At 39.9% G+C, this 16,861-nt stretch overlaps 1 protein-coding gene across 2 annotated transcripts in view; it reads right to left on the reverse strand.

The window, feature by feature from the left end:
* il1rapl2 (interleukin 1 receptor accessory protein-like 2) overlaps nucleotides 1-9,984 on the reverse strand; it is a 370,997-nt gene extending 361,013 nt beyond the window's left edge. For both annotated transcript variants that reach the window (XM_086023480.1, XM_086023479.1), the window contains exon 1: nucleotides 8,960-9,984. The gene's annotated coding sequence lies outside the window, so the exon portion shown is untranslated. The remainder of the gene's footprint in view (nucleotides 1-8,959) is intronic.
* Nucleotides 9,985-16,861: the final 6,877 nt, after the last annotated feature.

Below are 16,861 nucleotides of genomic sequence, written 5' to 3' on the forward strand. Positions count from 1 at the left end.
GCCACAGCGTGTTCTCTTCTACGGAGCCGCCTTCATTAATTGCCTGCACAACGGTTTTCATGTGCTTACCAGTAGTCACATTGCACATGAATATTCTGCCCTCTAGTGGTTCAACACGTGTAATACGGTGGATAATGCCACAGAAGTCAGTCATTTCACCTCACTGACAGAAACACCACCAGCCAGTCTTGTGTCTGTAATACGGGATAGTTTTGATGACTAACTGTTCACATTTAGTACCTTATCCCTTTGCTTGCAACGAATGTCCTTGTGTGGGACATCATTAGGCCAATAACACTGTGTATTATGGCCTTTTATTGTTTATTATGATTATTATTATTATCATTATTATTATTATTTATTTATTGTTTATTGTTTGTAAAGTGCTTTGTTACAGCTCCAGCTGTTATGAAATGCGCTACATAAATACAATTGCATTGTATTGTAAAAATCTCTACCAGCGTATACATTGAAATTACCCGAAAGTGGAAGTCTTTGTTTCCTCTTAAAATAACCCTGCCTTATTTTGCAATAATTATTTTATAACAACTGAAAACATATTGCGTTAAAACGCAAAAGTTGTGCAATAAAACACAATAGTATTGCGCTATTACTCAATCTTAAATATTCTCCTGATGTCCCCTGGCTTGCTCCGGTTGGCATCATCATCATCTTCATCACATCACGACGGTCTAGTGTTGCAGCTAAATGCTATCTTAGTCAAACAGTTGTAAACAATTCAACCCACTCACGATACTCCCAGCTGGTAAATGGATGTGCATAGGAAATTAGCCAGCTAATGATCTTTAGATAATGTTTATGAGTGCACAGAGTTTTTATTTATTTATTTATGAGGGCGGCCGTATGTAAGGATGGCAGAATGTAAGGACGGAAGTTCTTTAAAAGGATGAGGACGGACGGGTCGGAAGACAATTATTTTTTATGAATAAGGACAGAGAGACGAGGATGGAAGGGTGTCCAGGTCGTGGACTTGGAGCACGCCGTAGTCAACCCCACTCATGTGTATGTGGTGAGGGGCGGCACCACAGAACGGAGCATTGCAGGGCGGTGCTGCGCACACCCGGACATCTGCCACAACGGCAAATCCCCTTGGATTGAAACAGTTTCTTCTTGATGGCAGCGCCGTCGTGATGTCAGAAAGCATTTCCAATAGGAGAGGGACTGGCAAAACGATTTACTGCGATTTTGGCGGCATGAGGAAAATGGAGGAAGCCTTGATAAATAAAGTGCATTTAATGTATTAACATTGAAAGATACATCTTGTCTGCTCTTCATTTTTCCTTTTTTTTTTTTTAAATGAGCAAAGATTGGTCTTTCTTTTGTAACAATGAAACATACATTTTTAAAACCAGTAGGAAAAGGCTCACTTTTTACTTCCTGGTCAGCTGCTCGAGCAGCACTTCCAAATATGGGCATGCTGTTGCCGATAAATGGCTTGTCCGAACTGCGAAATTGAATAGTTTACATTCGGCAAGCGAGGTACCAGCTACGTGCATCTCACGCATGCACTTTGACGGAAATGAGATTGGGGGGGAAATGCGATGAGTAGTGATGCCTACCAAATTCACTTTCAAAATGGGAGGGGGAAAAAATCACAGCATAATAAAAATCTTAAATTCAACACAGGGCATTTTAACACAGTTTTTGATGAATGTAATGACACCTCCACAAATCAAACAAACAAACAAACAACAAAAACAAAACAGCAACACCAGCACAAATACACAGCAAAACTAGCACATCTTGTGAGCTCATATGCTGTTCTATGTTATGTGCGCCCAAATGTATATGTGGCTCTTTGCACTTTAAAGCTTGTGGCTATAGTTTTAATAATTGAATGCTTTAACGTGATAATAATCATTCTTATTGGAACTCTTAACTTAAAGTATGTTCCCTGTAAAAGAAAGCGAGTCAGTTGAATTTACAGAATAAATGCATGTCATGCCGCATGGTAAGGATGGTACCACCTCTGCCTCAATCGGAGCCAGGAAAAACCCTGTACTGTATACACGATGCATACTTGCACTTGGAATACTATGAAAGTATCTGCAAATACAAAAAGAAAGACTTGTCATTGTCAATTTCATATTTCACTCCTCAGGTATCTTTTTTTTTTTTAATGCAGAAAAATATTGAAATCGGATGAGTAAAATTAGGAAAAATAACTGTGCTAAAGAAAACTAAAATTAACATTTGTATTGGTTTTTATTTTATATTTTTCTGTAACCTTTATTTATCCGAAATGTTTTGTTTTTCTTCACTAGTATGTATAAGTTAAAAGCACTAAATAGATCAACAAAATCAAAATGGGGTATGCACACTGAAACAGAAAAAAAAAAACTGAACGATTATTAGGAACGTTTTTTTTCTTGCGTTTTCTTTTTTTAAAGAACTGCAACAATATGTTATATTGTAATTAACTGTGTTATGGATGTTTTATATTTATGGGTTGCTATGGGATGGAGGGGTTCAAACATGTCACATTCTGTTACTTTGAGTATTTGAATTTATAAGTCTGTTCGCACTCCACTGATCATATGTGTGGCAATGAACGGCAGAGAGAGAGAGAGAAAGAGAGAGAGAGAGAGAAAGAGAGAGAGAGAGAGAGAGAGAGAGAGAGAGAGAGAGAGAGAGAGAGAGAGAGAGAGAGAGCAACCTAGCACACAGTGTGTGTTTTGTTGTAAATAAACGTGAGTTAACTGTGATAATGTCTCCTGTGAACCTTGGATGACTTTACAGTGAAGTGTTTTCAAGATCTCGTTTAGTATATCCAGGCAGCATGCCTCAATGTAAGCTAGATAGTGCTGCTGCGGCGCCTCAATAAACACCCAATTATCGAAAAGTACTACTGCAAACTACTGTTTCACATAAGTTGTCACACTTGACAAACCATTTGAACATATTTAAACATAGTCTAGAGCAGGCATGGGCAAATTACGGCCCGGGGGCCACATTCGGCCAGCAACTAACCTCTCACCGGACCTCACAGTGACCATGAACACAAAGTACAACATAAAATATGGAGTGTTCTAATTTTGAAATGTATGCTTTCATTTTATGTGCACACGTGTGGACGCTAGCACAATTGAGGTAGTGAACAAGAGCAACGACTTGTGTCTGCAGCGTTGCCAATTTAGCGTGTTTTTTTTTTGTTGCTATATTTAGTGACGATTTTTATTTTTATTTTATTTTTATTTTGTCTTTTTTTTTTCTTTTCAAATAAGAAACTAGCATAAATGGTAACAAACTGCACACAATGTCTCCACGTGAAGTAATTTATTGAACCAAGACAATATGCATTTTCTAAATTCAAGACAAAGTTGAGGTTAGCATGTTGGCTTGGCCCTTGGCAAGCGTTCTAGTTTCTCATGTGGCCCCTTTGCAAAATTAATTGCCCACCCTGGGTCTAGAGCAACCGCAAATACAATATACTGTAGTTTACCTGACTGACTGTGGTCCGGCAGGGATGGTTAAGTTAAAATGCACTTGACTGTTTTTTTTTCCTCCCTTAATCGGTGGCGCCGGTAGTACGCAACCATTTCTTCTTGAAGGGAGGAGTGGTCAGAGAGGGAAAACAATTCTAAACACACTTTTTATACATACTATGAAGACAATATAATCAACAATTATAATAAAATGCATTTAGTATTGAGGAGTTCATTGCAATGTAGGAGTGGCATCTGGAGGGTCAAGGCATTTCGCCACCCACTGCCACCCTGTAAAACCGCCTATTTACAAAACAAGTGTTTTGGCAGTGACAGCTTGTAGTTGATGCAATCATTCAATAATTAGCAATGACTAAAATCTAAAAATAGTCAAATGGATGGAATTAAAAAATATATAAAAGTAGATTGGCTTGTGATCTGGTTTGAGCACAAAAAAAACATTTCTAATTCTTGAAGGGGTGAAAAGAAAATATACCTCAATCTGACCTCAACTAACACAATGATCGCCTGTTCAATGCAATTAAAATCCTTCAGTCATAGATTTAAATGACGGCAATGACCTAATGAGGGCCACCAACAATGTGCCACAGTGAATATCTTGAAGCTGTTTCCCCTCAATTTTGCTGCTTAGATTTTTAGAACATTCAATTTACATATTTGAATACAAACATTACATTATTTCACTTTTGTATGATTAACAATTACACAGTGCCATTGTAAGACAATGTCACTTCTCTATGAACGTTAACTGACTTTCCATCTTAACAAATGAAAGTTGAAAAGTTGAAGTTGAAATAGCCACCAGCAAGATAAAATTGTTTGGTGTTCTGCTCCATTGCCAAGGTTTTCGCAACTTCTCTAACCGTGAATGCAGCAGATGAAAAATGTCCTCACACTCAGGGATTCAATCGCATTCAAGCACATTTCCTCCTTTGTCAAGTAAATTGAGAAAGAGGCCTGTGACCAGAATGACTAACACAAGGACAGTTATAATAGTTGCAGTCCAGACAATGTGACCGCCAAGAAGGCTAACACTGCCAAGGAGCCTGTCTACTGCTGTGAGTAACATCAAGCGATGTCGCTGGACAGCATTCAATGACACCTCCACCCTGTGTTCCGAATGCCTTTACAGCAACTGTATATTGTAGCTAGCAGTCCTGCAAAACAACCAAAGTATATCCACTTAACACTGACAAAGATGAAAGCTAAATTCAACTATCATTAACAATGAATCAGCGCTTCACATTAATCAACCTTCAAGTGCCGTATCATCATCCAAACCCTTTGTCAGCAGACAGCCACCCTTCTGACAGAGAATATACTGAATCACCAAGTCCTTATCAGCTGCAGGGCTCTATTCTGAACTCAGTTTGTCCTCCACATTGCTGTGAATTGACCTACAGGCGCCATAACAGCCCCCAAAAACCTTACTATCGTTTGCTGCAGCAACAGATTTAGGAGTTACGTTTTTACTTTTTATGTTGCAACAATAGCAGCACTCCCACAGCCAGGAATTGGTATGTTAGTATCATTTGTGATCATTTTTATGATCAGTCAAAAAAACCTGTATGTTAATAAATACTTGATTGCCTCTTGTGTAATCAAGACTGGTAATCAAACAATTTCAAACATGTTGTTTTACCTTCGGTTCTAGCTACACTGTTACCTTCTTCACTTATGAGTTGAATTCATTTCATTATGACCAAGCTCGTAACTTACTTTCCATATATCAAACCAAAATTCCTTCATTGGCATGCATCAAAATGTCATTGATCTATTTGAACACCCAAAAACATCAATATTATTGTCACATGTTATAATAAAGAAAACTATCACTGTATTGTACTAAAAATCTAATAAAACAGAATTACAGAATATGAAAGAAATGTTCCTTTAAAATTGTTAAACATTAAATGTACATGTTACATTCCTGCCGCTAATTAAATGTCATCGGTGTCATGCTTTTCTATCCATACATAATCTAAGCAGCTTGTCCTGACGTTATTTGAGAGACAGGTACAGTGAAGTGTGTATTACTTAAGTATCGAGTACCAGTACAGTATCGATGGTTTTCTTCCAATATATTTCGTCAAGTACAACTGACGCTCAAGTTAACATTTCTCTCATTTCATGTATTTGAACTTTATTTACCAATTGAACAAGTCTTATTAATTGAATTAAACTGTATAACCTAAACTGGTGATTGTTATTATTTTTTTCCCATGGGTACAACAATTTGTTAAAACACATGTGTGTATGAACATAAATCTTTTTGTACCCCAGAGCCAGGAAAATAATGTTTAAAAAATGTATGTATCCCTGTATGCGGGGACATACAATATGAGCCCGTGGGCCGCATGTTTGAGACCCTTGATTTAACGGGTCTAAAATACAAACACATTTGTTTTAAAATACTATTCAATATTAAATTAACCCCAATGGCAAATTCCAAGCTGCCTCTGTAAAAAAGGCTAATAATCATTTTTAAGAATCATCCCGTGACAAAATACGAAGAAGCTTTGATCCTTTCCTCAAGCGTGACACAAAATGTCACATTTTCACAAGTGATGTATCATCACTCCGTCCATTGTGATCATGACTTTGATCAAAATACATTTTGAAGTTGTTGAAAAACTTCTAACATATTTGTTTGGAGTGAGGACAGAGTAAAAAAGAATGCATTTCTTTTATGGAAACCCAGCATTTAGAAATATAAAATATTTCAATTAAATAAACCTATAATCTATACTGCTGCAGAATTAACTCTTGCACTATATAGTTGAAGTGGCTAGCTGAAGCTCAAAAAGCACCCACACTAAATCAAAAATGATTTACAACATTAAGTGTGATGCCAATAAGGTACCTTGGAGATCAATAGTACATTAAATAAGGATACATTCATAGAAATATTAAATAGAAATAAATTCCTGGGATTGAATGGCTGAACTGTGAAAAGACAAGTCAATTCGGCAATGGCAGTGAATGAGTTAATGTTCGGACATTCACTATCTTTTATGCACTCTTTCCTCCTGGCTCACACTTAACACTCTGCAGTAACAGGCCGTATGGATAATAATCACTGCAAAATAATGCGATGTAACAAATAATGCACAATCTAAATCCAATTTTAACAAATCTATAATGCACTGAAGCCATAAAAGGTGAAGCACGATAGAGAGCGACAACTGTATTATTGCTGACTTCTATATTATTATTGCTCTATTCTTTTTTTTATATTAAAAGGGTAATCTATAAACTTACTGAAAGGATGACACATTTGAAAGATGGTACAGCAGGATGGTTATGTGCATTTATCTTGAAGAAAAAAAAGTCAATTTGACAACCACAGTAAGAGGTTGGAGAGAGAGGGACAAGATACTGTGGGAAGATTAGCTGGGCAGAAGGAAGTAAGAAACTTAACTTGAAATTTAGATCCTGCAGGGCACTTACAAAATCCATGTATTCAACCTTTAACTGTTGATTTCTGTATCCTCCACCCGATAACGCTGCAGTAAAAATATCTGAAACCGGTTGCAATTTCTTCATCCACCATTCATCCAGTATTTAGCCCTACTGACCCTCCGTCTTGTCGAGGTCATCATGACACTCTCCCGGCCAGTCTTCTAATGTATCTTCCGGCATCATTTTATTCCTTCCATTCTGCATTCTTTTGGGTAACTACATTTGTGTTCATCTCCAACCTCACTACACTGTCTACTCTCTGCCCTTTATCTCCCAAATCATTTCTTTTTTTTCTAAATGTGTACCTCCACAATCTAAACGTCTTTCATCTAGAGCATCCTCTTCTCTGGATTTTCCCACAATGTTTGACTTCAATCAAATGCAATTTTAAGAACATAATTTATCATTGTTCTCAATCTCAGAGGTGATTTAAATGTTTCAGACGTGTAAATGCTCACTAGGCAGGTAGCTTACAAACAGCACCATGCAATTTCACATCAATAGTAGGAATACTAGATAGATAGATAGATAGATAGATAGATAGATAGATAGATAGATAGATAGATAGATAGATAGATAGATAGATAGATAGATAGATAGATAGATAGATAGATAGATAGATAGATAGATAGATAGATAGAGGGAACACAAACACACACACACACACACACCATGTAGCCTCCCATTGCACTTGCACTTGACTGCACCTTGTTGCGAAAGAGCCATGATTGTTAAACCCCATGAATCCCACCCATGTGTGAGTAGCTGTGGCAGAGTCACATGCCTGTACAACACACATCTGTCTTCCTCTCTGCTCTTACATACACTCAACATACATACACACAATTGCATGACCAACACACTCTTTCAGTTCTCTGAACAGAAACTCTCTCTAATGCTCATATAGAAAAGAGGGCATGGAGAGAGCGGGGAGGAGGAAGAGAAAACACCTGCTGGGCTGTAAAGCACTCAGACAAACAGCGTCTGTATTTGGAAGACTTGAACAAATGGCAAAATTATACAGTGGATCCCCAAAAAAGCTGCTTTGTCCTCACTGCTGGTTGACTGAATAGAAACATCATAAACAGGCTGTTTTGTTGTTGTTTTTATGCAACTTAATGCAATGCACGTTTGTAGATGTCTGTAAATGTACAATTAAAAAGAACACACTATATGTGTTAAACTATAATGTCATTAACATCCACAGCATCAGGTACACCTGGATCCTCCAATAAGGTCCAATACAAGAGTAGTATCAAATTAAAGAATGCTTTGTTTTGTCTGACACGGTCTTTGAGACTTGTAATTTAGTAGGAGTTTGTACAACTCTGCTCTGCATCATACTGAGAGGTATTTGGGATGTGTTGGTATGTAATGTAGCTACATGAGAGGCAAAATATTCAAAACAGCTCTCACTGTGATGAAGTGCAGCATCCTGCTGGTAAACACACACACATGCATCTTGTTCAGGGGCGTCTCACTTAAATTTCGGACCCCATAATTGATGTCATGAAAGGCCCCCGCCTACATGAATTGTGGGTCGGTGGGGGTCTTCACAGGTCATGGTCCAACATGGTCAGGGCCCTCAGAAAAGTCTTTCCACCCCCCCCCCCCCACAGATCAACTCCCTGAGCTTGTCTGTACACACAACATCTGACAGTGTCAATCAAACCAGAGCAATCTGATCTTTTAGATGTGTGCCTAATATTGTGACCTTTTGCTGTCCTTTCAGCGAGTGATGGATAAGGAAGTCACAAATTAATCTTTTGAAAATCTACATTTTTTTTTACCAGTCTACGAAATCCCTGCTTTATTGGTTTTCCCTCAATGCACACGCACGAACAAAGTCACGAACACTCTGTCACGTATGCTCACTTTATCGGTCGTTATCACACGTGCGCGCGGGCACGCACAGAAACACACACACACACGCACACACACACACACACACACACACGTGGCACACACAACTTGTCAAGTTGCCCACTTGTGAGCCACGCGTAAAAAATAGAAACGTGATAGCCTCTTACCTGCTATGTGAGAGCTACAAGCTCAGTCTCCGAACGGATGCCAATGACAGGATCTTGACCTGGGTAGTATGTTACAGTTTTTGAATAATCCAACCTCTCTCCTCTCTTTTCACCGCTGCAGCCAAACGTCGTTTCCCTTCCAGTAGGTTGCGTCCTCTCGTCCCCCTGTGCCCGAAAAAAAACACTACAAACCTCTGACCGAACTTTGTGGGTTAAAAAAATATATTTAATAAGCCTCTCCCTTTTCTGCACTCTTCTCTTGAATTCGACACTGACACCGGTCGGTCCTTCTGTGTTCGCGCATTACTCTGGAGCAGTCGGTCCACTTTTACGCAACCAAAATGCATAGAGTGTGAGGATTTTACATGAGAAAATATTATTGAATGATCAGTCGGAGCGTTGACTTGTAATTTTGGTAAAATAGAACTTTGTGCCCATCACTTTCAATGCGTAATCTTTGTCATTACGTCCTCATTTGCCCAGATGAAGTCTATTGAGAGGCTAATTGGCTGTTAATTAACAGCAATGTGTTGCAAATGTCGTCGTCACTTTCCTCCGTTATATTCCAAACATGTCAAAATGCAGTTCCATGGAAAAGTCGTGTTTCACGCAACGGTGCACGTTGATATCGCTCCGAACATTCCCCCCAAAAAACGTTCAACCATGACAACCCCCAAGTTCTATCGCCTTAGACGTGCTATCAGCTTTTCCTTTTTTTAAAATATACTTTTCTTCCCAAATCCACGAAGAAAAGCTTTCAAAAATAGGTTAAAGTCTTCTGCTCATCACTGCATCAGGCGCTTGACGATGTCTTTTGAATAACCTCCTACTAGGTAAAAACGGTAAGAAGCCTCGAGTCACTTCTTTTGCTTTCTTCTCCTCGCCGAGGGAGGAGAAGGGAGGAAGAGGATGAGAGGTTAAGAGAGAGGGTTGATGTCTTCGCTTTCCACCACAACGGACATTACGGGAGGACGACGGGACAGGGAAGAAGATATGAGAAAGGGGCTACTACGCTTATGTGACAGATCAACTCTACTTTTCTCGGTGGAATGCGCCTCCTCCTCCTCGTCTTCTTCCTCCTCACTACCCCCCCCCCCCCCCCCCACACACACACACAGACACACTCTTTTGTCAGGGCTAGTGGGCGGTTCTGATCCAAACTAACTTAAATAAGTCTGCAGAAAGGTGTTATAAGAGAGAACGACAGTTGGTATTGGAGAAGATATTTTATTTTATGCACTGCATCCAACTTGTTTTCTGATTGTTGCGTTCCCCACCCCACCCCCACGTGATGGGCGCTGTTCTCTTCAGCACCGCAAAGCAGCACTAACGAATTCACTCAGAATACAGACAGGAAACATGTTTCCTTTTCGTTCTACATTAGTTAAAATGAGAAATCTTCATAATTCTGTCGCCAAAAGCCACAGAGCAAATTTAGGAATTTGAAAGAGAGAGTGTAAGTGAGACCATACGTGGGTTTTTAGCTTGAAAAGTGCCACTGTGCTGCCCCCTTTTGGTTTTAAAGAGTCATGACGTGAGTGTTTAGTGTACACAGCACAGCAAGTCTTTGTACAGCAGCTCTGCCCAAGACATTAGACGCTGGCATGCAAGGAAAGCAGTTGTCCCGACTTGAAGGTGGCCCCCAACAGATGACTGACACACACTTGGCGAATATGTCCCCCAATGTTCCCTCTAATTTTCTATGAGCATTCCTCGAACCACGGTGAGCAACATGAGACATGCACACGGCTGCTAAATCAAAATCAGTATCACACCTGTCCAGAACCCGAGCTCATAACAATTTACATGTAGCTTACAAAAAGGTACACCGTCTATATATCAAAATAGAGCATATCACTGGAAAGAGATTTCTGACATGAATAAAATGTGCCCTAGTTTGTAAGGATTGGTTAAGGATTTAGAAGAATTTATGTCACGTATTTACGTCTCAAATTTACCTGTCCACAAATGAATGAAAGTCACTTGGAAATGTGTTAAAATGATTGTTCATAAATGCTGGCTTAAATATTTGCAATATATCAAAACTATACGATCAAGTGGAGAGTGAAGCTTTTACCTACAGTATTTGAGTATAAGCGTGGTTGAAAAGGTAAACTAAATGTTGAATAATGCTAGTAAAAGTTGCTCGACGAGAGGCTGTTTAAAATTATAGGCGGACCGGCCTATAGGCGATTGCAATTTGGTGCAGCCTGACAAAAAGGTGGATAAATGGACGTCGGAAGGGCACCCTGGCTGCAGGCGTAAGGCGATAAACAGGCTGCAAAATTTTTGTAAAATGCCCAGTTTTGCTAATTACAGTGAAAGTGAAGTGTATGTGTTGGATTCTTCACTTGTTTGATGTTAATCCTCAGGAACGATTTTCAGGATACTGTTCTAAAATTCATACTTTTTAAATGATGCTATGTATTGGTGTTAAATTGTAACACATTTAAAAAAAAGCAGAATAAAGTGGCCTAAATTTGATAACTCACCTTGTGTAAAAATTGGACTGCTGTGCAGGCGGTTGAGGGTCTCTGAGGATGTTGAGTTATCGTCTCGTGCATTGGTGACAAAGGTAGGCAGCTCGGGCTGCTAAAACTCACGTGAATTACAAACACATGACCAGCGACACTTCATAGGTGCGTCGCGGTATTATGCTTCAGTTGTGCAGATGCATACTCACTCAGCTCCCTCGATCGGTTAAGAGCGGATCGCTCAAGTGACGAGTGGACAGCACGAACGCTGGGCAACACCGCGTCTGCTCGAAGGGATGGCTTCAGCCAAGAGCATCGTTCATCTGTGACAATGTCAATGATTACAAGCATGTGTGCTGTGTTTGCATTTCTGTCTTTTTTTTGGTCGGAATTTTCTTTACCACTCCGTCAACCATGTGTCAAATACATTTTTCATATTTTATATGAGGAGAATATGAAAACACAAACTGTAAATACAGCCCAGGTTAGATTTTTTTTTTGTGCTGCATACATTTGCTGTGTTCTTAGGCCACTACAGAGAAGAGCAGTTGAATGCTAGAGGATGATAATCTTCTTATAAAAGTTTGTTCCCTCCTGAATAATTTGCCCAGACCCGACTCTTATGAAATGATGGCTCCACTTATGAAATGATGACTATGCCCATGCCGATATCAATGACAAAACAATTCCGCTTATTTAGACTGTGCAACGTGTCAGGTATCATCCACTAGCTGTTGCTGGCTGTTGGCAAGTAGGAGACGCAGAGAGAAATGTTTGACATTATCAACGATACAACTGGAAACCCCTTTAGACACTATAATGACACGTCGAGATCAGTGACTCTCCCTGCTGGAGTACCTACTATAGGCTTGCTTTTGTTTAGCTTTTTGTGGGGGCATCATTGGTCGTTGTTGCCTGGGCTCCCTCGGATTTTCGAATGTCTTGAGTTATTACTAGGACTATGAGAGCAGTCATTTTGACTGTTTTCAAATGATGTGTTATTACTCTGCGTATATCGATCCAAGATGCTCCTGGCCTCGTAACATTTCCTAATTCTGTGTGTATTTCATTCCAATGGTGCAATTTTATGGTTTTAAACAATATAAAAATAGTTACGAGCCATTAATCCTTTAACTACGACGTGTCAGTCAATTTGACTGCTCTACTTAATCTTACGCACGTTGCGCTGGGATGTCACCGCCAGGTTTCTATAGCAACCAGCGGCTGAAGTGAGAAAAGCTGCTGATCACCATGATCTATCTAGAGAAGGCATTACATCTGTTTCAAAATATATACGGGTCTGAGTGTTATGACTGGTTGTTTACGTGCTGTATCAGTTGCTCTGCATTTGCTATGGTCCTTTTATGCTTTGTCCTTTATTATGTCATATAGGCCTGAAGTCTTGCAGTTTAAAAGTTTGAGTTAGACAGTGACTCATTGTCAGCACGTCAAACCTTCTTTGAGTGAGGATGCAAACTCTCTTCTAGTCCTGATCTCTGTTGCTACTTTGTATTTTTGTTGATAAAGACTTTTTACTCTTCAACTTCCATGTCATATCTGCGTATGGGTCCAAATCCCTCACGTGACACTGAGGATGTATTGCTCATCTGACACACATCTGGTCAGAGTAAAATAGTCCTGTGCCTCCGCCAAGAGGAGCTATGCCGCATGTCGTAAAATAGGCTGTTAGATGGGAGTCATTGTCATAATGTTGTTGGTTTTACATGCCAGACAGTCGAAATCAATAAAGTAATGAGCTTATGTGGTGCTTGTTAACATAATTCCCCTATGGAAAATAAGAGTTCCGGGGTGCGATCGGGACGGAGTTGTTTTGTGTGCCGTACTTCTGATTTCACTTCCTCTTCTTCGAAGTGAAGTGCAGTAAAGTTTTTTGCGACACGCATCTTCTTTCTTTCGGCACTAAAATAATATATTTATATAACAGCTGACCCGCACCTAGCGCAAAAGCCGCACGGGACAATATCGACGCTGCAGTTTTTTATTCTATTTTTTTCATGAGGACTGTACTTGAGTTTATAAAGGTGGAAGCTATGTTGAGGAGGCAGAGCCTTACCTTTGGCATCAGCCTGTTATTGGTATAAGTAACTCAAAAGTGCTACTGATAATGGCTGCAACAGGTGACAAACTAAATCAAACCATCACAAAGTATTGCTGTAACAGGTATTTTACCTTCATGCCTCAGAAACACATCCAGCATCCAGGAAGGGTTGATTGGGCTCGTTTTCCGCTGACATTTTGACATACAAAAGCAAAATGAGTAAGAGTAAATAATTTAAGTGCCCTACAAGTTATTGTAAAATGAAATTTACCAGGACTGGCGATGCTTGAGTCGCAGGAGACACTGCACTTCTGTGTAGCGGATGATGACAGCTCATGATTTCTTCACTTGAAACTGTCTCAAAATATCCATCCAGAACAGCTGTAAATCAAAAATACATGCCCAAAAAAGGTCAGAGTCCACTATTATACTAAATGGGCCTGTAATTTAAGACTTACGTTTGCATTTTATTTTCAACGGTTGTCCTTTTAACATTTATTTGACGTGGGAGTTATTCAAAATGCAGTGCTTCATTATTTTCTTAAGTTTCAAAATCCTGGTAGTCCTAGTGTTAAGGTATTCTTGAAACATCCTCCCACAAGAGCATCAGTGCCATCCACCCATTTTCGGGAGACCTTTTCACCATGATGTGATGTCATGCGTACCATTTGCTCAGCTGGACCGTAAGCCAGTAAACAAAACCCATCTATGCATAGGCGGCTTTACAGGTTGGCAAGGGGTGGCAGCTGCCACCCTTACCAAATGCCTTGAACCCCCGTTACCACCCTGGCTGTTGACAATGAGGCTATCAATATTAAATTCAAAATTTATTATAAATGTTCCTTATATGGCAATACGGTGGTCGACTGGTTAGCACATCTGCCACACAGTGCAGAGGTCGTGGGTTCGTATCCAGGCTTCCTGTGTGGAGTTTCATGCCGCCCTGCGCCTGCATGGGTTTTCTCCGGGTACTCCAGTACAACACACACACACACACATTCCAAAAACATGCGTGGTAAGTTAATTTAACACTCTAAAATTGTCCCTAGGTGTGACTGTGAGTGTGAATGGGTGTTAGTCTATGTCTGCCCCGCGATTGGCTGGCAAGCAGTTCAGGGGGTACCCCGCCTGCTGCCGGAATTCAACTGGAATAGGCTCCAGCACACCCGCAACCCTTGTGAGGATAAGTGGTTTGGATAATGGGTGGATGGATGTTCTATTGAAATGAAAAATGTCAGCTCTTCCACTCCTGCACACTCACAACTTACAAAAGAAAAGCTCTTTTGAGGCATAGAAAATGGTACAGTTTGATTTCACATGAATCATTACTCTGTAGTTCCAACCAAAATCGTTCGCTACAAAAAAAGTACAGACCACAGGACCCATCCCTAAGTGACATTGTAAATTACTACTTGTTAACATCGAGCACTAGTAGTACCAGAAGTGTGCATATGTCAACCAGTGCAGTTTTTGCCTGACTAAAAACATGGAAGTTTAATCCGTGAATCCTTTGACTCTGTAGCAGATGCGCCTTACTGTACAGAAATGCAAATGTTTCCCTCATTAAGAAAAAAAAAAGCTAAAAGCTAATGATCCCCTGTCATTATCTGACAACTGTCTTTTTCCTTTTGGATCTTCTCTGTCAGTTCCTGTTCCAAGGACAAGATCCAAAGTGTTTTCTGCATCGTTGAGTACTTCGGCTGTCTGTTGGCCTCCGCCGAAGAACAGCATGACACTAGGGTGAAGAAACGGGCAGGAACTATTGCCAGTGACCCTTAACATCTATTTAGCCATCTGTTCCAGAGCTTTCAGTTTTGAAATGACATCCGGAATCATCTATACAGGCTATCACTTACAGCACGTGTACATAAATAGAGTCACCACAAATAACTCACTTCTGTTTTTCTCAGTCTAAAAGTTTGTTAAAATTTCATGCTTTTCAATGTGCATGATTTTGCAGTACTTACAATCGTAAGAACCCTGTGGACCTAGGCAATGGTAGCATTTAAGTTGGGGGATACATCATGTACACTGTGTTTCAAATGTGAGTGATTCATTTCCTGCTTGCCATTCTTTCATTGGTTCTAATTTTATGCTGGCTTGTTCCCAGACACAACACAGTGAATGCTGATAACCATTCTTTCTGTACCTGGTGCATCTACTTATGACTTACCTGTATAAAAAGGCATGTTATATTAAAGACCTGCAGCATAGCCACTGATAATAGGGGACTGTTTAAAAAAGGAATAAAGATTGTGTCTGCTTATCTGAAAAGATCTGACAAGCGGTTACAAGACTTGGCTACATCTTACGATAGAGTGAATGAATGTGTCTACCATAACTACCAAACCCTGTTGTCGGTCATTTGGATGGTTTATGTGAGTAATGATTTTCAGTTATGAACGAGACATATGTGACAGAGTGTGAAATACAAGGCATGCCTGGACTTGCTACTGCTTCTGAAAATATATTTCGAAGTTACTTTGCAGATTTGGACTAATTTTAACAGCATTGGAAAATCAATGGCGTGTGTTTATTTGATGAGTCAAGGCTCTCCTTGGTCTCATTTCCGGAAATGGATTGACAAGATAAATTGGTATGATTTATTTGTTGCTGCATCATAAAATTGTCTGCTTGAGAGCGACTTTATCTGGTGGTAAAGCCACATGGCTTTCATTTTAGTCTGGAAGAAAGAGGGGCCTTAAATCAGTGCTTTAAGAAAACTGACTCAGCCATGAGACACAAGAAAACGCTATGGCCGGGGACTTGTGAAAACAAATAGAATCTGGACAACATGTTTTTTTAAGCAAGAATTGAGATGCCTTCAGTGACTACTTGTATTCATGCTAGCCAGGGCCAACTGGGTCAACTGTGATGAGATGCCTCTAATGTCCAGTGGTTAAGTCCGTCAGAAGTCCTTTGGTCTGTCAGTCGGTCCCCCAGAAAAAATGTCAGCAAAAAGAAGAAGATGCCTCAGTGACAGCCCGTCACTGACAGATGCAGTTAGTGATGATTAGTTTGACGGACGAAAATCCACTTCCGTCAGTGATTAGTCCGTGATCTTTAAAATTGTGTCCCATCATTCGTCAATCATCAGCATCATCAGTCTGACGGAATGCCCACCTCTGCTGATGTCATTATATTTTACAGTCACGTTGCACAGTGATGAGTATTCTCTTTCTCACAGATTTATCAACTTTTTGGGACATACAAAAAACATCCGGCTCCATTATCTCAGTCGATGAGAATTGCTTTTCAGTGGTGTGGCTTGCATTTCAGTTTTTTCTGTGGAGAGGCGCAACATGGAACACAAACTATTATATTTGTGAATCCAGACAGTATGAAGGCTTCTTTTTGGGGGGAGGTGTT

Source organism: Filicampus tigris, chromosome 2 (genome assembly GCF_054856515.1).
Source record: "Filicampus tigris isolate MCC_2025a chromosome 2, RoL_Ftig_1.0, whole genome shotgun sequence".
NCBI classification, from domain to species: domain Eukaryota; kingdom Metazoa; phylum Chordata; class Actinopteri; order Syngnathiformes; family Syngnathidae; genus Filicampus; species Filicampus tigris.